Raw genomic sequence first — 14,275 nt, forward strand, 5'->3', positions numbered from 1 at the left:
CAGAGTTGAGCCTGTGGGGAAGGAAAAGCTGGTGAGCACCAACCACAAAAACAATGGCAGAGATACAAGATGGACATGGGGATGCTGTGACCTGCTTTGTACCTGCTGCAGTAAAACCTTGGCTGAGCATTTTCACCTCTACCTGCCCCTCCTTTCCTATCCTTCTTCTAGTTTATTTAGAAAATTAATGACTTAGGCCAGGGCCTGTCTTCTCTTGGCAGTGTGTATGTGTACAGTGTCTGCTTATGATCTTATCTGGGATTACTGCTCCAGCTCAAATAGCACCCAAAATACATGTTTAAGAGCCAAGTAATTGAACTCTAAGTGGTATTTGTTGGTGAACGGTGGAAGTCCCCTCTGTTATACAGAAATCACAATTTCTGTTCTGAGCTAGTGCTTCCACATCAGACACTCAGGGATCTTTGAGAGGTTCAGTCTCAAGTGCAAAGGGTGCATGGAGAGGAGTTTGTGCTTTGAACATGCCAATATTAACCAATTTTGCTCCTGATCATGTATGGCACGCTCCCCTGGTACTCAACAAATTCTCAAAGTCTCTTGACAGGGATTTTTTGATAACAATTTGCATTCCCATAATGTTTGTTCTGTTCCTCTCACCTTCCCAGCAGCACTGGGCTAGACAGAGGTATTTAAAACAACTACCACTGTGTTTTGTTTTTCTCTAGCTATATTGCATCTCATATTTCTGAAAAATCTTGATGGACACTCAAGGGATGTATGTCCTGTGCACTTCCTCAGTGAACTTCCCTTGAGATGGATGTTTAAAGCATTTTCTCTGCATCACTGGTGGAAAGTTGCAGACCCTGCTGCGGTGCCATTCCCATAGAGCTAAAATGGAAATGGACTCTTCAATGCCAGCAGTTAACTTATCTCCAGCTTAGTAAAAAATTACACCACCAAGCCTGTGCTGGAAGTTCTGAGCCATTGGTATTACAGCAGGCCACCCAGAAGTTAGGCAGCAACAGCAGAAATGCAAATGCTATGAGGCTTTCCTGCTTCTTGTGCTATGTGCTGCCATATGGCACATGTAACACAGTGCCTCCCAGAAAGTCTCCCACCCTCCCTACCAGCACAGAAACAGGATTTTGACTGGGGAAATGAGAGCATTGGAAGGAGAGTGAAGCTAGTAATGAAGGGGAGCTGCCAACACACTACACACTCATCACTGAAGACATTCAGAGGACTTGCCAGGGGATGCTCCTGAAAGATAAAGTTTTTGCCTGTCTTAATAGAGGATAAATGTAATTTTCTCCATCCTTCAGTTAAGAGTAGAAAACTGTGGGGAAGAAGTAGTGTCCTGCTGGCAATATATCTAACCGCTAAAGTAGAGAATCTCTCAAAAAATCTTTTCAATTTGCCATGGATTAACCAAAAAGTTTGTCTGTATGAGGCAGCAGATCATCCTAGATGAGTTACACATTGCAAATTCATTTCATGAGAGTGTTTCCAAATTACTGTTTTCAAAACGGAGAGACTGAAATATGGATTAACCATGCATCAGATACACGACCTGACTTGCCATTACCCCAAAATGTTGTGATGTTTAGCTTTCCAGTCAAGCATGCAAAAATGGGACTGCTGACATCAGGGTACAGTACAAAGAGGGATAGTCTGACTGGGACAGCAAGAGGAACGTCTTGCGTGTTTATGGGCTAACATCACATCTGAAAAGCTGCTGCCCTCTGGTGAGTCAGCAGACAAGAGATCATGCGAGTCTGATCCTCCAATCACTTGGATGGAGGAAATATGTGCTGTTCCTGCCAGCAGACTCATTATAGCTAAGCCTCTCCCTTTATCAGGGAATCTTGAGAGCACTGGGAAGAGTCCACTAATAAACCTCCACTTGTTTTTCTTGACTGTTACTTCAGTTACTGCCACTTGCAGATTTTCTAATCCAAATAAGTGTGTGTTGCTTGATGAACCTTTACCAGCTGTGCTCTCCTTGGATTGGGGCAGGAATATCTTTTTTTGACTGGTGACCCATGTGGTGGTGTTCACGCCTGAAGCACCACAGCCCTCTTTCAATATGAAGTGTAATGGTAGGAGCGATGCACCTGGCATGCTCCTCTTTTGGACAGCCTGGATCAGGTTCTCAATTCTTTTGCTGATAGGAAAAACCATAAGTTCAGTGAAAATGGGTAAAAAGTAAATTTTTATATCTCCTCTGTGGTTTGAAGTCTAGAAAGATTTCTTGCTTACCTTTTAGCAATGGCTGCCATAGCTCTTGAGATGCCAACTAAATTTTTTTGTTGTTTCTGAGGATCTGTTCTCGTGTTCACTACAGATTTTACTAGCAGGCAAAAAATTAGATACTGCCATATGATTGCAATAATGATTGCAAATATCAAACAGGGTCACATCAAACAGGTAGAGCATCTTTTTGTTGTGGTTTGCTTCAAGCACCCTATTGTTTTCTGCTGCAAAACAATTTGAGAATTAGTCATTCATTGGTTACCTATCAGTGTATCAAATATTCTGTAATACCTCCCCCATGTTCCTTTCTCTTACTTTCCATCTTTTGAGATGCATGAAGAACTCCTGCAGAAAGCCTTAAGGATTAAGGCAAAGAGACTATTTGTGCATCTGGGGAGAAAAGTGGGTAACTGACTACCATCTCCAAATAGGATGGACTATCTAACTTGCTTAGTAATTTCTGTATTAACCCCACAGTAATGCCTCAGTATGTCTGTGGAAGAATCAGTTTTATTTATCAGAAAATTTTCACTGGCAGAAAACCAATCCTCATCTTAGTATCCAGTCATCCTCATTTTAAAAACTAAACATATTATTGTAGGCTTGATTTTGTTCAGTTTAACTTCCAGCCATTAAATGGCATCACATCTCTTTACTTGTTTGATTGAAAGAAACAAGCAGATAGTATTGGAAATGTGCCCCAAATGTAGCTACTGACAGGCTGGGACCAAATCACTCTATAAGCTTTCATTGTGGTAGTCGGTGAGATTTCTCATTTATCTCTTATTAAAAGGAAAAATCTTCATGATTAGGGATTGTTCTTGTGGGGTTTTTTTCTTTTTTTTTTTCAAGAATTTGCTCTGCAGCATAGATATCAGGACTGGACAGAGATTTCCAGAGTTAGATTGCAACTGCTGTAATATTTGCAGAAGTAACGTAGAGCTCTAACCCCTGCTAACAGGTCTGACAAACTTCATGTGAGATTTAGGCTCTACAGCTTAAATATTCATATTCTGAAATAAAAATATATTTCAGATATATTTTTATTAGTAGTAAGAATTGACACCATCATTTTATTGTGATTTTAGCTTTATGAGTGTTATGTGTCTAATTCTCAGCAAGTCCTCAAATAGCTATTTTAAATTGAGTGAGACTTACATGTGCAAATTGACAGTTACTGGGAAGGTCATTAATCGAATCTTAGCAAAAAATTAGAATCACCCTAAAATGAGTGTTCAAGACAAATGGGAACAATTACTTCCTGAAAGTGACTGTCTCTGTATGCAGAGGAACTCAGAACAGCTGTTGTAGTCTTATTTCCTGATTTTTAGATGGCTAAAGGTGAGAAACATCCCAAACAATGTTACTGGTCTCTGTTCTGTGATCTGAATAGGATCATAGCTTTACATGTAATGGTGGTGTTTCTCTGGTGGACTGCTGTCAGGGACTGGTGTGCAAGTGAGAGAAACTGAGTCTCTTGCAGGGGCTGGTAAAGCGTTCAGGCTGTGAGCATAGAGCACCCTGACTTTAGTCCAGATAGCCAGGCAGCTGCCTTTTCTTGAAGTAGGAAGACTTGCAAAGGGATTTCTCAGAAAAATCCTTCTCCTGCTCTACCCGTAAAAACCAACACCGTCCAGCTGAAGCCTGTCCACAGAATTTCAGGGAACAGGCTATTTTTATTTCTGTTGCATTCTAATGGTGTGCAAGAAGACTTCCACTGAATGAACAGGAAGGAAAGGAGGTTAGAGCATGGCATTATCCCAAAAAACATTGCTGGCCTGTGCTGTTAACCCCTTGATGGCTGTTTTATAACAACCATCTCCTTTTCCAGTCTGCACATAACCTCCTTGCTCACTCAGCTCTCTCAAACTTTCTCACAGACTTGAACTTTGACAAGGTCTGAATGACTCTACCCAGTCATTCTGGAGATAAGTCTGAACGGGCTCTTGGCAGAGGTGCATCCCCACAGCTCCCCAGGACGGTTACTGCTCCAGGGCACAGGTGTGTCACAGGCAGCTACGCGGGTATCAGAAGGCAATCAGGGATGTTGCAATCTCTGGAAATATGTCTCTGTACCCAGCTTTGTTCCGTGTGCCAATACAGACTGCTTGAGAAGTTTCTTTCCCTAATGGAGCTTAAGGTGAGTTGTAATGAAATCTGCATGGAGTTCACACCCACTGAATTTATAAAGCTGTTCTGCACTAAAAAAAACCCCACAAGAATTTAAAAGGTGGAAAAAGAGCCATTTGGAAGCATACAGTAAAGATTTTATTCCTTTGGGACTTTTCTCTGCAAGGCTGTTGCACCTCAATGTGAAAGAAGCAGTTATGAGTAGATCATGTGTGAAAAATGCCTGTGTTTGCTTTTCAGATTTAGCAATGGTATTAGAACCTTTATTTACAAGGAAGGCAGCAAAGACAAAAAAAACCCAAACAAACCCAAAGTGGGCTCTTTTCAAAAAGAGCTATGAATTTAGTGAAAGCAAACCCTACCATTACTGCTGTTGGCAACTTCCTGGAGAACTTTTGTGTGGTCAGGGAATAGCCAGGAAGGTCACCTCTTGAGTAGGCAGGATGTATGGAACAGAGACACAGCCCACTCCTTCCTACCACTGTGGTGTGATACCCCTGAAAACTCACCTGCAGAGGCAGGAGCGCTTCCGGGCGGTGTTGCTTGCAGCATCAGGAAGTTGGGGATGCATACAGTGCCAACTGCATTAGCCATAGGAATCCTTCTCTTGCAGACAACATATTCATTTCATCACAGAGACAAAAATAGAGGCACCATTGCAGACTAGACTTAGAAGGTGTTACCAGATTTTGGGATACCCATATGGTCCCACTGCACAGAGTAGCAGATATCTTTGTTTATTCTTCAGAAAGTTTATGCTCATGATGTGAAGAGTATCTATTATTTAATCCCAGTGAACAAATACTTTATTTGCTAACATATCAAAGCTATTCCAGAGTAGATTTCTTTCCATATTGTTTGAGAAATTGTGGTTATAGACCACCAGCATTTGTTGGACATCTCTCAGACAGACTTCTATGCCCATTTGGCAGAAATGCTAAGAAAAACATGTAAAGTTTGCTATTACTGGCAAGATCCCACTCCATTCTATTAAGTATGGGTAACACTAAAAAGTAGATGGTAATAAATACAATATGTGGGTGTATTAAGTAGGCAAGTGTTTAGAAAAACAAAGACTGAACAAAAACTTATCCGAGAATTTTATAGCTTTGTCAGGTCTAAAAAATTTGAGCATGGCTAAAAAGGGTGAGCTGATGTTTCCAGGAGTTGGTGGACCAACCTACTAAGGTTGTACCTACTAAGAAAAAAATAAGCCCACAGAAAAAGGTTCATATCCTGTAATTTTCCTAGTGTAGTATCACAAGTAGTTGCCATCCAGTCTAATCATTCTGCCTGCACATAAATCACATACTTACTTCTGTGGCCTGGAAATGGTATATGGGGAAGTCCTGCTGCTCCTAAACATGAATGCTCACCTCTGGTTTTGGAACTACATTTTCCCCCTTGTTAAATACCAAGTCTCTGTTGAGGATGGGAAGAACTTCCTCCAAGTGCAGGAAGCTCAGGGCAATACTGCTGCAATGTCAGTAAGAGCTGCTGGAACACCAGTTAAAGTTTAACCTAATTTCTACCACAAAACCAATGGGTTTGAGTGGCCAAGGAAGGGGAACAGAGACAAAAAATTCCTATCAATTGGTGCTGTTTAATGCATAGCTTTGGGATATTTCAGTTAATCTCTGCAGGCAGCTGTGTCAGCATCCTGTTGAAAGGGAAAGAAGGGGCTGAATACCCCAAGTAAAGCCTTAGCTTTACCACAATCGGTCTGTGGGGCATAAGAAAAGCTGGATCAGCCCTAGAGAACCTTGCCTGAAGGCTCACTGCAGGGACCACTTCTTCTTGGGTCAGTTCTTTTTGAAGACCAGTACTCATCTGCAGAGGAAGACCCCGGGCTCTGTGTCTTCAAGGATCCCAGTTGCAGCTGGGAACCTGAAAGGAGCTTTTGAGAGAGGAGAGAGATTGCAATCACATCTTTCTCTACTGTGTTTGCCAAGCTACAGGTGGTTTCCTGTACAGCAGCTGGTTTTGTTGTACCTCCTTCCTTAAGTATTCACTCCTCTGGTTTGACAGGCAGGGACATTTTCTTACTGTTGCTGGCCTTTTGGATTTCACTCTAAGGACCAGATGCTGGAGAATTAGGTAACTCAGCATCTGACTTGAGGTGAGGTTTAAATTATCCAGCCTTGAGTAGCATGTCTGAAGTTAACAAGCCCAAATCTCCCATGTTCAGAAGCCTGGGGTTTTGCAAGCATGGAATAAGAGCAAACTCCTTTCCCACCACAGAATTTTCACTTAGTTTTTCACCAATATTGAATAAAAGATGAAAAGAGAGCTCTAGCTAACTCCTCAGCAAGTGCCTGAAAAAAACCTGACATCCCCTGCCTGCCCCTTGCCTTTTCCTATGAGGTAGGATATACAGAGGAAGACGTCAGAAGGCATCAAGTAAATCTGCAGCATAGTTCAGACTCCCAAAAAATAGGGGCACAGTCACAGTTCTGCTTCTTGGGTGAATGAAAGAATTCTTTACAGTAAGGCAGAAATTTGCTTCTGTTATATTGGGGATTCTCTTGAAATACTGATTTATTTCTTAATGCCATTTTCCTGTTGTTTTCAACTTGTTTTCTTAGTGTTTTTCAAACTTTCATAAAGACAAAATTATATCTTCTGTTTCATATTCATATAACACTAAAGTGCTTGACTGAGCACATAAAATATAGCTATTTATTTACCTTTCAGGTGAGGATACAGATCTCTGAAGATTTGTTAGCATAGGTAAGGTAGCCTTTTAACTGCATTTCTCCATCCTCTCACACCTTGATATCAGGGGTTGGAAATTGTTAAATTTAATGAAAATGAGGGATGGCTTTGGCTTAATATTGAAATCTTAGTTTCATTGTCACTGGACAAACTTTTTACAGAAGACCTAGTATTGGGAAAGTAAGCATAGAAATGGTTGCTCAGAAATGTCTGTACAGGTTATTTTTTTGAGCAGAAGATTGTCTCACTAAGAAGCCTACCCAGGGAAACCTGAAGCTGACTTATTACATTTGAAGTTATTAGAAGAGATTTTTACCTTTCCTCCTACTCTCCCCTTCATAGAAGTTCTATTTTTTCATTGCTCCTGCAAGTCTGGTGAAGTGACAATATCCCTTTTGTGTCAAGGATAAGAGACAAAATCTTAAAAATTTGGTTTTAACCATGTTTCTGGAGGAGTTTAACTTAAGTTGTCCCAAATTCTCCCTGTGTCAGTGCTGGGAGAAATTCACTACTGTAATAAGTTGTTGGCTCTTGACATAGATGAGTCATTACTCCGTTTTGGCACTGAATAAATAATGGAAATTGCAGTTAACTGATCAAGGAAGGATTTTCTTGTTGTTTTTAATGACATACCCTTTTGAAATATGAAGTAGCCTGTTACCACTGGCAGCCTGTTTGTAAAAGCAGGTGACTATGGGTGGGGAATGAAAATCTAACAGGTTGTTCACATGGCATTTTCAAATCACCTCCTTAAGCCCATTAATTTTAACTCTTCAACTTTATAACACACCCCACAGAAACCACACAATTTATCACCCTGACTCTTAATATTATCACAGAAGGGGAAAAAAAAGAATGCAATACTACCCTTCTGAATAGAGAAGGTGATAAGCCCTGACCCAACGGCTGTGAAAGCAACTGTGTCCTGAACTGCCCTTTGAACACCTTCACTCAGTGTCCTATGAATAGTCAGCATGTGAGCAGGTTCTGCAAAGCCAAGCATGTTGTTCTCTGCATAAATCCGTGATCATTTCAGGTCACCCTTTCCTAAGCTCTCCTCCCAGCCCAGGCCTGCACCATCCTAGTCTCATTCATCACAGACCTGATCATAGCTGCCATCTCGGTCAGCTTCTCTTTGTTCAGGGAGGAGAAATTTAGATCTTTACAGTCACAGAGAGTGAAAATGGCTGTGCAAAGCAGATCATCTGATGGCTAGAGACGAGTGGCGAATGTTCAGATTAGATATTTGCCTTGGTTACTTGTTATGGGACAGAAGAGGAAATGTTAACTCTTTTGACAGGAGTGTAGGTCACTGTTTTTCTGTGTACTTTGGCAGGAGATGATGCAGATGATCACCACTGTTTGCAGCCTTCTCTTGAGGCATGGGGAAGTTTGGTTTGTCTCCCACTCTTAGATGGATGGGCAGAGACTGGGCCCAGACCTGCAAACTCTCAGTGAACAATGGTTCTGGAAACTGGTACTCAGTGACAGCAGATGAACAAATTTTCTCTTTCTGCTTGACTCCAAATGAAACTGAAGGGAGAGGGATTATTCTTTAAAAATATCTTGTTTGAATTTTGGGGAGATATAGCTGTGCCTTCAGGTTTTCAGGTTCTGAAGAGCATGGTATTCCATATAGTAATCACTCTTAGGACCTTCCTTCATCTAAATATTTAGAATTTATTGCAGTCAGCCAGTATACCTGTCATAAAGATAAGCACTGGAATTAAAATGCCTATATGGGTTATTATCTGATAAAACATATCTTGGTTCCATACAGTGAATCAGAGTTACTTTCTCTGTGCCGGCAGACTGCAGGCTGAGGGAGCACAGGAAGGAGCTTGAACTGTGAGCTTTGGGGTTTTTGCGTTGAATAATCTCTTGTTGACTGTTTGAACCTTTTCCCGTGCCCCTAAGCTACAGACTGGACAGGGATCATTTCTGCATGCAGGCATGATGTTTAGGAGTAGCCCTTACACTCACCTATCTGAATGGCTAGTGCCCATCCACAGAGCCATGGTGGGTAACTCTGCCAGTAACTCTGCCAGCGTGTGTAGGAACAGCCCTTTTGTTTGACTTCCTCAGAGTCAGGCAAACATAGCCTGGTTATTAATGTCCAAACAGTAAGTTACAGCCATCCCTGCAGCAAGGAGATGTTTCGATTTCAGTAGGGCATAAAAAAAGTAATTTGGTTTACACCTATGATGGGTTATTTCACACATCACTTATTGCTTTTTGTTTAAGATGAGAAGCTTAATTGTATTGAAGCATCTCTTGAGGGAATTTGCACTCAGCAAAAACCTCAAGCATCTTGTAGAGAGCATAACACTGTTGTCTTCATATGAACTTCAAGGCAGAAGCTTAGAAATATTTGTGGTGTGAACTTTAATCTGTATTTGAAATTCCTACTGTGACACATGGCACTTGGTGTGGATTCAGAGAGACTCATCTCCAGAAGGCACTCACAGGATTGTGTGTCACATGTGGGCTTTTGAGGCCACATGAAGGTATTAAAATTCTCACACCTGGACAAGGACAAACTGCCAAATGATACTAATATTTTCTTGAGTCCGCTGGCTCAGGTTCATGTGGTAAGGGAGATGAGGGAAATGTGTCTCTTCTGAATCTCAGTCATAGATTCCATGTTTGAAGAAGTCATTTCAAGAGCATCAGAGGAGATGAGCAGACTGTGTAGCATTAGGAAGGAAGAACAGAATCTCCACAAGGTTTTTTTAGATATCCTGCAGAGGCAAAAGCCCAAGCCACAGAGTATGGGGAGAAGTGAGGACATGGGGGGGACACAGATCATTTTGTAGAGCCTTGGAATGGGGGAAGCTGAAACCTTGTGCTCCGTGTCAGCAGCAGACAGACTATTCATTCCCAAGCCTGCAACAACTAAACAAAAATCTGGGATACAGGCAAGGAGGAAGTGTCACAGCTTTGATCAGTGTGTCTCTTGACAATGAAGGTCATGACAGGAATGGCAGTCTTGGAAATATGGTAATAATACCAGGCTGGGTGGGACAACCAATGCACAAGGACTGCTGTGCACAGGAACCTGAATCATAGAACGGTTTGGTTTGGAAGGGACCTTAAAGATGATCTAGTTCCAACCCCCCTGACATGGGCAGGGACACCTCCTTCTAGACCAGGTTCCTCAGAGCTCCAGCCAGCCAGGTTTTGAACACTTCCAGACATGGAGCATCCACAGCTTCTCTGGGCAACCTGTTCCAGTGCCTCATCACCCTCACGGTAAAGAATTTCTTGCTGGGTAAGTCCAGAGAAGGGTCACTGTGAGGGTCAGGTATGTAGCACAAGGCATTCAAGGGCAGGTGGGGGTCACTGGGCTGGTTCAGCCTGGGCAAGAGAAGAGGATGGAGAGAATTTTTTCCTGTCTACAAATGACTTGTGTAAGGGAACAGAGAAAATGGACCCAAAAACTTCCCAGTGGTGAACACCAACAGGATGCCATGCACTGAACATGACCTGGAACATGGGAAATCCCACTGGATATTAAGAAAAACCATGTGAGAGATTAGGCACTGAAAAAGGGCCAAGAGAGTGTTTGAAGTCACTGATTCCGGAGAAACTAAAATTTGACTTGACAAATCTCTGAGCAGCCTGATCTAACTGGACCTGCTTCAAGCAGTGACATAAGTTAATTCCAGAGGTTCCTTCCAACCTTGACTATTCTATGATTTCATGAAAATAATTTGGAATTAAAAATAGCTACAGTTTAAAAATAAATAATTCACTTCCCATTTGTTCTGTACACAAAATTGAATGGGTTTTTATGTGCTTTTAAAAGTCCAAATGTTACCATCCCATTTTTGCAAGTTTTCTTAATTATGCACATATAAAAAAGAAATTGGTGGGACATTATTACTGTTGTACTTTGTACATTGTTATCTTTATATGTTGTTAAATGAAGTCAAAATTTTCCATTTAAGTTATCATGCACGAGTTACATTTTAATTATCATATTTAGGACCATTAGCCACATATTAGAATGTGACAATGCAAAGTGCTGCACAATTCAGGTCCAAAAAGACAGTCTATACCATAGGGAGATTTTGAGTTCAATAGAATGAATGTACTTACATTCCTAAGAAGGTTTTCAAGTGGTTTGGTTTTTGGGTTGGGTTTGGTGGTTTTTTTTACACTGAAGTTTAGGACAAATGAGCAATAGGGACAACTGATGTGAACTGTTGGAAAGACTTCTTGAGTGAGGGAGGTCAGAAAGTAATTATGAAAAGTTTCAGCTTATACAGGCTTATTATGTCATAAAAAACAATAATAGAGTGCAAAGTAGTGGAAGAAGCACTACTACCATAACTTAAAAATAACCACACCAAGGCATTATCTAGCTAGTGAGTGTCGTGGGTTGGGTTTGTAACCGGGCAGAAACACCAATTTAGTGTAGTGGTTTGGTCCAAAATATTCATTACTGTTTATCTTCTGTGAGATAAGAATTAGGAGAAATGCAAAGCAGGCACCAAACTTGAATGAATATAAAGAAGTTTATTAACAGACCTAAAAGAGGGGAAAAAAAAATTATACCACCTTCAGAACTCTCCTCCTCCCCCCACCTTCCTCCCTTCTCCCACTGACAATGTAAAAAGGTGTTCAGTCTGTTTACCACTTCCATAATAACCTTGTTCAGTCCATTTAGAAAGAGAAGTCTCTTCTTGCTCGTGCTATGAAAACAGTATCACAACGAGACAGCCCCCAACTTCCAAATATTGTTCAGTCCATTTAGGAAGAGGAGTCTCTCTGCTCACAATGTGAGTCCCTTCCCCCGACTTGCAGCTTTTCCCGCAACTGCTTTCAAGGGTCCACTCTTGAAGTTTTTGGGGTACAATTTTAAGGTTGAGCCCTTCAGAAACAAAAGTTCTCTTCACCCATCTCTGGGAGCATTTAATCTCTAAGAACAGAGGCCCTCCTCCTTCCCTGGGAGCAAAGGATCCTCCTCATCTTCATCTTTAGGACTGTCTCTGGGAGCATCTCTAGGAACTGAGGTTTTCTCCTTTCCCATTTGGAGCCAAAGTCCTCATCTGGTCCATCTCTCCCTGTCCAAACTTCTCATGAAATTACAGCTGCGTCAGCATCTGCCTATCTCAGCGCAGGTGCTTTTGCTCACGAGTTGAACACTCCACCCCCCATATCTTCATGAAATTACAATGGGATACTCTGATATATCATAGCTTCACAACAGAATTTCAGCTTTATGCATCTCCTCTCTCTCTTCCCTCAGGTTTTCAGCTCTTCACAGCAATAAAAGGGTTAATCTCCCCTCGGCCTTGCAGCTGTGTGCCTTATCGCTGTTGGTCCCCGACCTCTGCCGGACAGCGGTGCCGCTTTGCTGAAACCTTGGCCGCAGTGGAGGCAGGGAGGGGGGTTCCGAGCCGCTCTGGCTGCCCACAGCCCTGCTGGGGGGGTCATCCTGGAGCCGTGGCCCGGCCCGGCCTGGCCCAAGCAGGGCCGGGCTGGACCCGCTGGCCCCCGCACGGGGCCTGCATCCACCTGTGCCAGCGCCGGAAACGAGAAGAGCTTGGGGGGGAGTTTGTCTATTCTTAAGTGTGTATCACAGAGGCAGTCACAACTTTAAGTGGCTTAAAGAATTGTCCATATTCCATATATAAGCTGATAGGTTCTGTCAGGTCCCAGAGGAAGCTGTAAGCACCCCTTAGCAAGGACATCCCTTCCGGGACTATGCTTGCTAACCTATGACAGTGTCCTATGACTTTTTCCACTAACTGTCTTCACCAGACGTCAAGCTTTTTCTCAATGTATTTCTAACATATTTTCTCTAAAAAGTGGGAAGTCATGGGGCTAACCCTACCTAAGCCTGACCACTTCTGCCTGTCACTCATTTTAAAGCATTTTCCCCCACTACCTTTTAATTTCCATTCACCTAGAAGACACATATAGTGACTTACAAGGTTTATTTTTTGCCATTTTGTGTGCAGCCTGAGATAATTTTGTACCTTAGCCTTACTCCCACATGCACAGGTGAAGTGATTCAGCTTTCCAAAAACTGGTTCTCCTTTTTTCTGTAAGTAGATTCCCCTGGTCACAGAGCAAAAAGGGAGTGGATGTCTGATCATTTTTTCTTACAGCTCAGTGTCAAGGCTCTAATCGAAAACAGATGCAGAAAACTTCCCAAAATACTTAACAAACCAAGCTGATCTTCTCTTGAAATCTTTCCTTCATCCCCCAGCAACAGCACTCTTGATTGTAAATTGCAATGTCTTTCACGAGGGACTTTTGCACATTACTGCTTCTTAAGGGTTGCTCTAATTAATTAAGTGATGGATCTCAAAGGCTTGGGGAAGGAGATGTGTGAGCAGAAAACAGCATAAAGCTCTTGTACTCCTAACTGGGTCATTTTGAAGCTAGGTAAGAACATTTCGAGTTTTCTTTCTTCCTCTCTCCCTCCCCAAAATGCCCCTCCCGCAACCATTTCCTTAAAAATCAAAGCTTGTATTTTGCAAGATGGTAGTTCGTTTCTTTTACAAACCTTGTGTCACCTGTTGAAGTATTGAATATCTAAAATGGTTTAAATATCCCAAAGAACTTGTGTTTGCTGTGTGTGGACTAGAGAATATCTTCCTCTGGTGACTAAACAATTTTAATCCTGTTAACCTGATTATTTGTAGGAGTCACAATTAGCGAAAAAAGAAATAGCAGCAAAAAAGCCAGAGTGTATTTGGCATTGTGGCTATGTGTGTGGCCATGGCAGATAATTCCCACAATTTTTACAAAGTTGCGCAATGTTTATTGCATCTATGGCAACTTAATGCAACTGTATTTACCAGATAGGAGGCATACATGAAGAAAAAAGTACTCCCACCTTCCTTGTCCTCAGTGAAAGTGGATACAGATCATAGAGTAGTAGCAATAAATGAAACAGAGAGTTGCCATCACATTAACTTCTGTGTTTGTCCACGACAGAGTTACCGTGTGTGGATGGAGCTCTCATACTTGTTGATGGAGTTACACCTCGCAGACATTTCTTTTGTCTTAGCTGCCATATCATATTTTAGATGTCGTAACTGCATTTAGAACAGAGATGAACTAATGGCTAGAAGACACCTAAGGCATGTGGGATTGGTGTGCAACGGTGTCCATGCATCTTTACTCCTTGAAAACACGTTCTGTTGTTTATCTTACTGGGTTTTTTTTTTTTATTTCAGGCAAATGTAAAAGAAGTGGGTTT

Source organism: Aphelocoma coerulescens, assembly GCF_041296385.1.
Source record: "Aphelocoma coerulescens isolate FSJ_1873_10779 chromosome Z unlocalized genomic scaffold, UR_Acoe_1.0 ChrZ, whole genome shotgun sequence".
In the NCBI taxonomy this organism is placed as follows: domain Eukaryota; kingdom Metazoa; phylum Chordata; class Aves; order Passeriformes; family Corvidae; genus Aphelocoma; species Aphelocoma coerulescens.